The sequence below is a fragment of the Psittacula echo genome (assembly GCF_963264785.1).
Source record: "Psittacula echo genome assembly, chromosome: Z".
NCBI lineage: Eukaryota > Metazoa > Chordata > Aves > Psittaciformes > Psittacidae > Psittacula > Psittacula echo.
The window spans coordinates 14,917,355-14,927,875 of NC_137742.1; positions in this window are offsets into that span (position 1 = coordinate 14,917,355).

A 10,521-nucleotide genomic window follows, 5' to 3' on the forward strand; every position below is an offset into this window, starting at 1 on the left:
AGGAACCATATGGGTGATGAGATTAAAACTGTGTGGCTTCATGCAGTATTAGGACTCTCTTTTAAAGTGATTTTGCTCCTCAAACTGCTGATGTGAAAGGTATTTGTGCTATCTTCTGCTGTCTTCAGCAGGATGGCTCTGTAGTGGTTAGCTATCAGAAAGGAGTGGCCTTTTACTGCTTTTTTGTTTGTTTCACAGTCCCATAAAGTGTGAATACCTATGCCCTGATTAGCATCCCACCATCTGGCTGATCATAGGACCCATCAGTATGGACGCAACCTACTTGCAGACCAGTACTGGAAGTGAAGTGCCAGGAGAGGGTAGCTAAGGATTTCTTTCAAAACCTGATGGGATATTTCATCTGTGCAATGCCAGAGCACTTTGTTTCAGCTTTGATATATAGCCTGATATATGGTGTGAAATCCATGGGAGATGACCTGATGTCCCTTTATTGCTTGCCATAGGAAGCACTGCTGCATGGATGAATTATCACAAAAGGTTTCCATTTTGCTGAGCTGACTTCTGATGATGAAACAAACTGCTGAGCTTGAAAAAGCATAGGAAAACCAGTCAATCTTTACTGTTTTTATAATATTTGTACATGGGAATGCATTAAAGTCCAAGAAGCAGATTATTTGCTTGATTCCTCTCCTAAACAGTTGTCTGTGTGAATCCCTGTAGGTCTAAATGAGGCTGGTAACCACTGAAGTGGCATCATTTCTGCATGGTCTTTGTGTGCTATTCCTTGGACAAAGCTCAGAGGACTTCCTTTAACTTGGTCAGCCCTGAATTGGTCAGGCAGTTGGACTAAAAGATCATTGCAGATCCCTTCTAGCTGAAATAGTCCAGTCTAGTCTATTCTGAGACTTTGTATGCACACAGACAGCCCCACAGTGTTGGTAGATTCTGTGCATAATGGAGGCCACTACGTATTTACGTACCACCAGTTTGCAGTGTCTTGCTACTAGTAGTAGACTTCTGTTGGATGTGAATATGGGCACATTTGCGTTTCTCCATTGCACTGGCCTTTTTGCCCACAGTCACACAGTGTCTGTGCTGAGGGAGGGTGGAAAGGGCTGGGCATGGAGAGCAGCAGCCTGGTGCTGTGGACCACGGTGCCTGCAGCTTCTACATTTGTGTTACTGAGCAAAGCAGGAAAAGGATTTTTCCATGGGGGCTCCTGAAGAAAGGCAAATCAGTACACAGTGAGTTTTCACTGCTGGTTACGGCTCTTGGATGGTTTTGGATATAAAGATCAAGACATCAGCTGGGTCATTTCTAGCATACAAGAGATTATTGAGCCAAAGCACTAAAAAGTGAAAAAGAGGCACCATTTTAAAAATATGCTGTTTCTTGGGAAAAAAACAGCCATAAATGTCATCAACAGGCTAGAGAAAAGGCAATAGTACTAAATGATGAGTGGGGCTAGGGGGGGGATGTGTCTTACAGAAAGCAGATTTCTCTCTCATAAGAAACAACGCTTGACAGTTCGAGAAGAGCTGACAATAAAACACATGATTAAATGAGCACCAGAGAGCAGACTCAGCCATAAAACTATACATTTAGTGGCTGTCCTAGCTAAGCCATCGCAGTATTTATTGAGTATAACACCGGAAAAGGTGAATAAACATAGAATCGTAGAATAGTTAGGGTTGGAAAGGACCTTGAGATCATCTAGTTCCAACCCCCCTGCCATGGGCAGGGACACCCCACACTAAACCATGCCACCTAAGGCCTCATCCAACCTGGCCTTGAACACCGCCAAGGATGGAGCATTCACAGCCTCCCTGGGCAACCCATTCCAGTGCCTCACCACTCTCTCAGTGAAGAATTTCTTCCTTATATCCAATCTAAACTTCCCCTGTTTAAGTTTTAACCCGTTACCCCTTGTCCTGTCACTACAGTCCCTAATGAATAGTCCATCCCCAGCATCCCTGTAGGCCCCCTTCAGATACTGGAAGGCTGCTATGAGGTCTCCACGCAGCCTTCTCTTCTCCAGGCTGAACAGCCCCAACTTTCTCAGCCTGTCTCCATACGGGAGGTGCTCCAGTCCCCTGATCATCCTCGTGGCCCTCCTCTGGACTTGTTCCAACAGTTCCATGTCCTTTTTATGTTGAGGACACCAGAACTGCACACAATACTCCCAAGTGAGGTCTCACGAGAGCAGAGTAGAGGGGCAGGATCACCTCCTTCGACCTGCTGGTCACACTCCTCTTGATGCAGCCCAGGATACGGTTGGCTTTCTGGGCTGCGAGCACACACTGAAGCCGGCTCATATTCATTTTCTCATCGACCAACACCCCCAAGTCCTTCTCCACAGGGCTTCTCTGAATCTCTTCTCTGCCCAACCTGTAGCTGTGCCTGGCATTGCTCCGACTCAGGTGTAGGACCTTGCACTTGGCATGGTTAAACTTCATGAGGTTGGCATCAGCCCACCTCACAAGCGTGTCAAGGTCCCTCTGGATGGCATCCCTTCCCTCCGGTGTATCAACTGAACCACACAGCTTGGTGTCATCGGCAAACTTGCTGAGGGTGCACTCAATCCCACTGTCCATGTCACCAACAAAGATGTTGAACAAGACTGGTCCCAACACCAATCCCTGAGGGACACCACTCGTTACTGGTCACCAGCTGGACATTGAGCCATTCACCACAACTCTTTGTGTGCGGCCATCCAGCCAGTTCTTTATCCACCGAGTGGTCCATCTATCAAATTGATGTCTCTCCGATTTAGAGACAAGGATGTCATGTGGGACAGTGTCAAACGCTTTGCACAAGTCCAGGTAGATGACGTCAACTGCTCTGCCCCTGTCCATCAGTTTCGTAGCCCCATCATAGAAGGCCACCAAATTGGTCAGGCAGGATTTCCCCTTAGTGAAGCCATGCTGGCTCTCACCAACCACCTCCTTGTTTTTCATGTGCCTTAGCATGCCTTCCAGGAGAATCTGCTCCAAGATTCTGCCACACACAGAGGTGAGACTGACTGGTCTGTAATTCCCCAGGTCATCCATTTTCCCCTTCTTGAAAATGGGGGTTATATTTCCCTTTTTCCAGTCGTCGGGAACTTCACCTGAACATAACTGAGACCATGAGGGCTTAGATGGATTACCTTTGTTTTTAGGGCAGGCTTTATCATATTTGCTTAAAAGTCTTCACAGAGTACGATATTAAAGGATGCTTGTGAGTCTGTAGTTTGTGTCAAAGGAAATAGAGAAGATTGATGGTTTATCATGAGATGGGTACATTAAACCAATACATAAAACATTTAATGAGCCTTCTTGTCCGAACTACAATAGCATCACTGTGGCCTGTAATTCTGGGCACCTCTGTTTTCCATTTATCCTTCAGATGATGGGGATGGAGAAACAATTTAAGGCTGTGCATTATTTCACTTTGTGCAAAAAAGCATGTCATGTCAGCGATATCACATAGGAAAAATATATGTGAGATCCTTTTTTATGTTAAATATAACCAATATCACATCTATTCTAAAAGAATAGACAGATTTAAACACATTTAAAACCATCTCCCCAGAGCAGCTAGCCAGAGAGGTATCATATGATGACACAGAGGTGCTTCACTGGTTCATACTAGCACATAGCAAATAATATACAGACTCAATCACAGTCAACTATAAAACAAATCTACTAAGGAGACTTAACTTGCATTGTCCTATAATAATCACATATTATTGACACTAAGAAATCAGCCTAAGACGTTACCAAGCCTTTCTTAATAAATCTATGGAAAAAATTCCAAAGTTCTAGAGAACTTTTTTTTTAATAATTCTAAATTCTGTTCCACCAGTTGTCAGAATCAGAAAAGGAGGTTTCTGTACCACATGAAAAATGCCTTGAAACTGATTTGTTCTGGATTTTTAAATTAGGTTCCCACTTGTAGCCATATCCTTTCCTCAAGTAATTACTGTTTGAAAGAACGGCCAACATATTGTTTGTGATTCTTTCTGCTCTAAGGCAGTCCTCTAAGTAGATCCTAGAAGACAAGATCCCTTTAACTTTCTGTGAGCAATCAACGACAAGATTTGTTCCTAAGTCAGATGGCTGCCTCAAACCTGGAGACTGTGTCTCCATACACTGGCAGCTCTGGAATGTGGGTATCAGCTGGTACTGCACAGTGGCCCAACCCTAGGGCAATGCCTTCTGACTTCACAGCAGCTGCACACGATGGTTTCACATCAGAAAAATGAAATCTTCTTTTGCCTACCACATGACATCTTGTATAGATCAGCACAACTGGAGTTAGTTGGGTTCAGACCTGATGCATGGCAAGAAGTTTGTTGTTAAATAAAGGGTGCTTCCAAAAAGATGCAACATGTTGCTTCTGAAGTCATGTCTCTGATGAAGTGATGTTTTGGTTGAGCTCCCCATTCATCACCTCAAAGGAGTTATTGGAAATAACGTGGAAAGCAGAACAGAAAATATCATTGTGCCTCTGTGGAAATCCATGGTTTGCTTCTGTCCAGCATTCTGATAGAAGCATCTTCCCCCCAGGAGGAACATAGTCTGATTGGAAGACAGAAGATATGAATGGTGAGAGATCATAGAATCATAGGACGGTTTGGGTTGGAAAGGTCCTTAAGGTCATCTAGTTCCAACCCCTCTGCTATAGGCAGGGACACCTCACAATAGACCATGTCACCCAAGACTCCATCCAACCTGGCCTTCAACTCTGCCAGGGATGGAGCATTCACAGCTTCCTTGGGCAACCCATTCCAGTGTCTCACAACCCTTACTGCAAAGAACTTCTTCCTTATATCTAACGTGAACTTCCCCTGTTTAAGTTTGAACTCGTTACCCCTTGTCCTATTGCTACAGTACCTGATGACGAGTCGTTTCCCAGCATCCTCGTAGGCCCCCTTCAGATACTGGAAGGCTGCTATGAGGTCTCCACGCAGCCTTCTCTTCTCCAGGCTGAACAGCTCCAACTTCCTCAGCCTGTCTTCATACAGGAGGTACTTCAGCTGCCTTATCCTTGTGGCCTCCTCTGCCCTATCTGTCCATCAGTTCTGTAACCTCATCATACAAGGCCACCAAATTGGTGTCCTTGGTCAGATATGAGGGCTTCTTAAGTTGGACAGAACCATGTGGGCTATGAAGGTGAAGGAGAATTGGCAGCTCATCAGGACACAGGAACGAGTGTGCAATTGATGAAGTGGAGATTTAGTGCCAGCAGAGAAGCGCTTACTCTCATTGCACAGAATGAAATTGCCCCAGAGTACAGGGGAGCCCGAAATAATAAATTCAGAGAGAAGGATGTTGGGTGCCTTCCCAGGGAGACAGACCTGCCAAAGGCTGTTGGACAACAATAAAACATCTGGCTCAGAAAGTTCCTGAACTGCAAATTGTTGGAGCTGGGGTGGGGTTTCCAGGGAAAGTATCACTCTTAACTTGCCATTTTATTCTACTCTTCCCTTTCCCAGCTGTCACTACCGAGACGGTATTGAGAGATCTTCATCCTTGCCCTGGCTGTGCAGCCACTTTCACCCCCAGAGGACCTACATAGTCCTGCAGGAAAGGAGCCTGTATATTTTGAAATTCAAAGTTATCCAAAGTTGATCTCTAAACTCTGGGATTTTGTTGAGGATATTTTTCATCTCCAGATTAAAACTGCTATTAAAAATAATACCAAATGCTAACAAGGACTGCCTGTTCTTCCCTGTTTGTATTTTAGAGGGGGGATGATTTTAACATGAAATGAGGGAATATTTGGACATGTTTACAGCATCTGTGGTGCCAGAGACGAATGTGGAAGTGATGAGATAATCAAGAAAAAGAAAGAGAGCACCAATGGAGAGGGAACAAAGAAGGGCAAATTAATAACATGGTGAGAGCACAGTGAAATGTCTTGAAGCTCTGGAAATCCCAGGATACATGAAATTAATAAAAGAAACTTGAAAAGGAAAGACAAGGGAGATTGTACAAGTCTTTGTAAGTGAATATTGTAGAGTGCATCAACAGCTTTTATATACTTACTTTCATTCCTATGAAATGGAGATACTCCACAACAGTCAGTGGAGCAGCTCTGGTGAGGATGTTGGTGGCTTTAGACCTGCAAGAACCACTTGGGCATAAGGTGTGCAGCTCTGGGCCAGGGAATGATGTTTGTATCTTCCCTGGGATGATAGAAGCGTTCCTCTTCCATTGTGCTGGCAGATAAGAAACCAAAGGTTTGGGACAGCAGGAGAAAACCTGCAGCCCGTGGCATTGCTGTCAAAACCCTAGAGAAGTTGCCTAAAAAATTTCAACCCTGTGGGTCATTAGAGCAGCCTTTTGTACCCTTCAAAAGCGCATCATATTCTTTTTCATTTCAGCTGCAAAGCATAAAGGCTTGTAAGTGACCTTTTTGGGGAAAAGTGAAAAAATGTTGCTCTTTCAGAGTGAAAAAGCCAAAAGCAAGTGAAGACATATTGGTGTTGCCTCTGATACTGGTGCTTGGTGCCTGCCCAAGGAAACTTCCTGGCGTCAGGCTGAGGTGAGCACCGTATTTCTCTTCCTGGCTGCTGCGGTTTGTCTGAAAGCCTCTGGGATTAATACGGCTAGAATATATGGTTTGTTTAGTTATTTTTATTGACCTGTGAATATATCTACTGAATAACTTATTGTAACATTAGTAGTTCAGACCTGTGATGTTTGCTATAGAAAATCTTCTCTTCAAGACAGTGAGAAATTTTGCTAGGGTGAGGAGTGCAGGCCTGGCCTCTGATTTGCCTTTTTTTTCTTTTCCATTGCAACACAATTAACCTTTTCATTAGAAGAGCTCTGTTCCAAATAAGCAAACTTCTCTATGTGTATTACTGAGCCATTTCAAGCTGTCTCTTGCTTTGGAACAAAACATCTTTGTTCCATCCATGCATGACATTTGAAGACCTATTTATACAATGTGGCAGTTCCATTTGTTTTCTTCATCCTGATAATTTTCCTCTGTATATTCCCCTGTATTTTTGGCTAGCTATCCAGACTGCAAGGAGTGAGGCTGCTGCTGGTTTCCTCCTGCCTTCCTTAAGACTGAGGCACTGGCTGCTTTTGGCCTTTCTCCCTTTTGAGGGCAGAGGTGAAACAACCCAAAATCTAACGCAGGTTTTCCTACTTCATCCTCTCCTCACTGAGATCAGCACCACCAGACAGCTGTGAGATGTGGTATTATCACTATTTCCCTCAAATCTCTAATAAGCCCTTCTTGTCTGACACTACAATGTTAACTGATAGCACAAAACCCAATGTAAAATTAAAAAAACCTCAAAATCCTTATTGAGATATTAAGCAATAAAACATTCTCCTGACTTTAGTATTAAGTGTAAATAATTATGGGGTCTGATCCATCCTCTCCCTTGTAAATAATTTCTCTAACTTGGGACATACCTTCTCCCGAAGGGGCACAGAGTAGTGCTGCCCTTGATACCCAAGCAGTGACATGTCTCCTAGCACTGGCACTACCCAGTGACAAAGGAAAGCTTAAGTCCTTTTTGAAATCTTCTACACAACCTGCCAGCTGAAGGTTTCAAGATAGTTTAATGCGTGCAAGATGCCAGGGAAATACTGGAAGTCTTATTGTAACCAGAAAATGAGCCTGAAAGTGCCAACCCAGCAGCGGTGAGCCTGGTGCAAAACCCCATGTTCTCCCTGCAATTTTATCCTCTCCAGAAAGGTTGGGAAAGGAGCATAAACAGCTCTATGCAAGCAAGCCTGCTCCTGCCAGCTGTTAAAGCCTCTGAAAAGGCCAAGCAAGACTTCAGTGTTAACCTTGTTCTTCCCATCCACATAAAAGGAGACATAAATTTTGGGCTGTAAGATCAGAGATTAATCTTCAGAGCACCCCACAGTTGTGTTTTACGCAGACACTCCCTCCAGCTCTTGTTAAAGTGCTCTATTTCTGCTGAACAAGAAGCTGCAGGTTATTTTCATGCCAAACACTGCATGTGTACCATATTAAACCAGACTGCAATCAGCAGCCTTTGTGCATGGTGGATGGGCTTCTGCTGCAAGGAGTGGAGGTGGTGGCATGTAAGGAGGAATGCCTTCGATATCGTGTGATTCAAAAGCAGTGTTTGAGAGCTTTGTTTTGTGTTCCAGTGCTGGGCTAGAGCTGCGTGCATGGCCTTGCTCGGCACAAATGAAATCAAGGCATCCATATGCTGTATATTAAGAGTGTTTGATCTCCTGCTTACTGGCTCACTGCTCAGATGCTCCTTCTTCCTCTCCGTAGCAGTTTTGAGTTGTACAGAGCCCGGTGTCAAGACCTGTAAGTCTGCATGAGTTTCCCAGCTCTGTGATGGGAACTGCAGCACTTAACATGAAACAGTTGAGAAAATGTTGCCAGCCACAGCCACAAAAACTGCTGTCATCTTTTCCATGATGGTGGTGGAAAAGAAAATTCCTCAATTTTCCTTATGAAAGATGAAGGGAAAAGGACTGCCGAAGTGGATGGAATCTAGTCCAACTGATGTAACGCCTGGGCTAGCAAAGCAAAATGCAAATCTCCTTGAAGTGCAGAAATTGTGGCTGTGCATAGCCAAGGCCACCATGATGCTACTGCAGCCCTGCATGGGCGAGAGACAGCTTGGGTAACACCAGGCTTCCACTGTGTTGATTGCTGTGTCACCGCTTACCATGCATTTTCGAGTCATTTATTGCAGTGGCCTAATGATCAGCTCTGAACCACAGTAGAGATGCTGGAGAGATAGGAGAGGAAAGCTTCACTTCATAGAGGACTTGCTGGTTTTTCAGCATTGCGCCATGTGGGTTAGGAACTGGGAAATACTGTAACTTGGAAGTGGTAGGATGGCGAAGAAGCACAAGCAACAACCAGGTAACAATAGAAATGAGTTTTATTTTGTAAAAAGTTATAAAATGAGTATTGTACAAAAATAAAGTCTGTAGAGAACTTTGGTTGATTAACACGAATGACTTGAGACATAAATCGCAGGTGAAGTAAAAAAAACTCCAGAGAAGCACACTCCTGTCTTCAGTAAGGTCTAAAAGATAAAAAAAAAAATCACAAACTTTACCCTTTTGTATTTTGAACATAGTGCTTTGCTTTTCTTACAGCCTCTTCAAGCTGTGCAGAAAATGCTTTGGGGCAAGTGAAAATACAGCTCTGAGTGCTGCCACTGGGCAATTGCCCAGCAGCACAGCTGGCACTCAGCTTAGCAGGCTTTTACTGCCCAAACCATACCAGTGCTGGTAGTACCAGCTGTACCAGCCCTGGCCAGCGCGGAGGGTGAGGTATCCCCATGGCAGTGCACGAACAAACCCTGCAGGTAGGCTCTGTGGCTGCCCTCCGTCACCCAGGAAAGCAGAGGAGGCCAGGGCTGAGTTACATTTCATACACTTTGTACATCTTTCTATGCCTATTTCCAACTGCCTTGACCTCTGGACCCTTCTTCTGGGGTGCCCTGAGGGGCCTAGGGCAAAATGAATGTGGAGAGCCATTGCATGCATGAGATAAAAGGTCAGACCATTGTTTTTTGGGTTTCAGTAGGGATTTTTTTTTCTTCCTGTTGTTTTAGTGGGAGTTGATGCTTCACTGGCTTTCAGGTATGACTAGTGACCTGCATTGCTGTTCCTTCAGGAAAAAAGTCTCCAGAACTAGGGCTTGCATTATGAATGCCTTTGCTCTACAACCTCCCTCATCCTAAGAAAATTCAAACTGTTCTGCTGTGTGGGTATGTTTCAGCAAATTATACAAAACACTTTGGTTATTTAACACAATTGTTTACCTGCAGGCTATATTAAATTCAGGACTAACTAATAAGAGGGATTTAACCTCTTCTATATGGAAATACAGAAGGAAAAGCTTAAATAAATACAAAAAGAAATTATAATGCTAAATGTGATTATTTTCCATTTGTCAATAGTTATGTGAGGTCAGTTGGCAAAAACCGTGAGAAAAAAAATGTGGCTACATTTAAAATATGACTAGAATTAGTTCTTCTAACAAATTGCTAATGTTGAGCCAAGCCCTATGACCCTCACTTGCCCAGAGCCGTTGCTGCTCCTGCACATGTATGACTGCAGTAATTTTTGCAGTATTAGTGAACAGGAGGAAGGGCTGCAGGCTTTGGCACTACCTTTTGTGAACACAATCAGGATTTTGTTTTAAAGAAAAAAGGTAAAGTAAGTGATTTTTTGCATTCAAATTAACAATTTCAATCAAAAGCATGGACCGTTGCTCCCGACTTCATTGTCTCTCTGTATCTTCCAAGCACCTTCTACTTTGGCACCTTTGAAAAGAATCTTTAATAAATAAGGAAAGGAGACTCATTACTGAACTGTAATAAATAACAATAACTTAATCTCAATAAATATCTTCTGTATATTTATGTCTCTGAATGGATGCATTGCATCAAGTAGTCTCTGCTCACTCACAATGACCAAATAGAAATGTAGTTACGCAAGTGACGTTAGTCCTTTGTAAACCAAAAGAAACGCGTTTTGTCTAGGCGGGGCTTGTTATTTGTCTTACTATACTAGGAAGAAGTGCTTAAAAACTCAACTTGTTTTC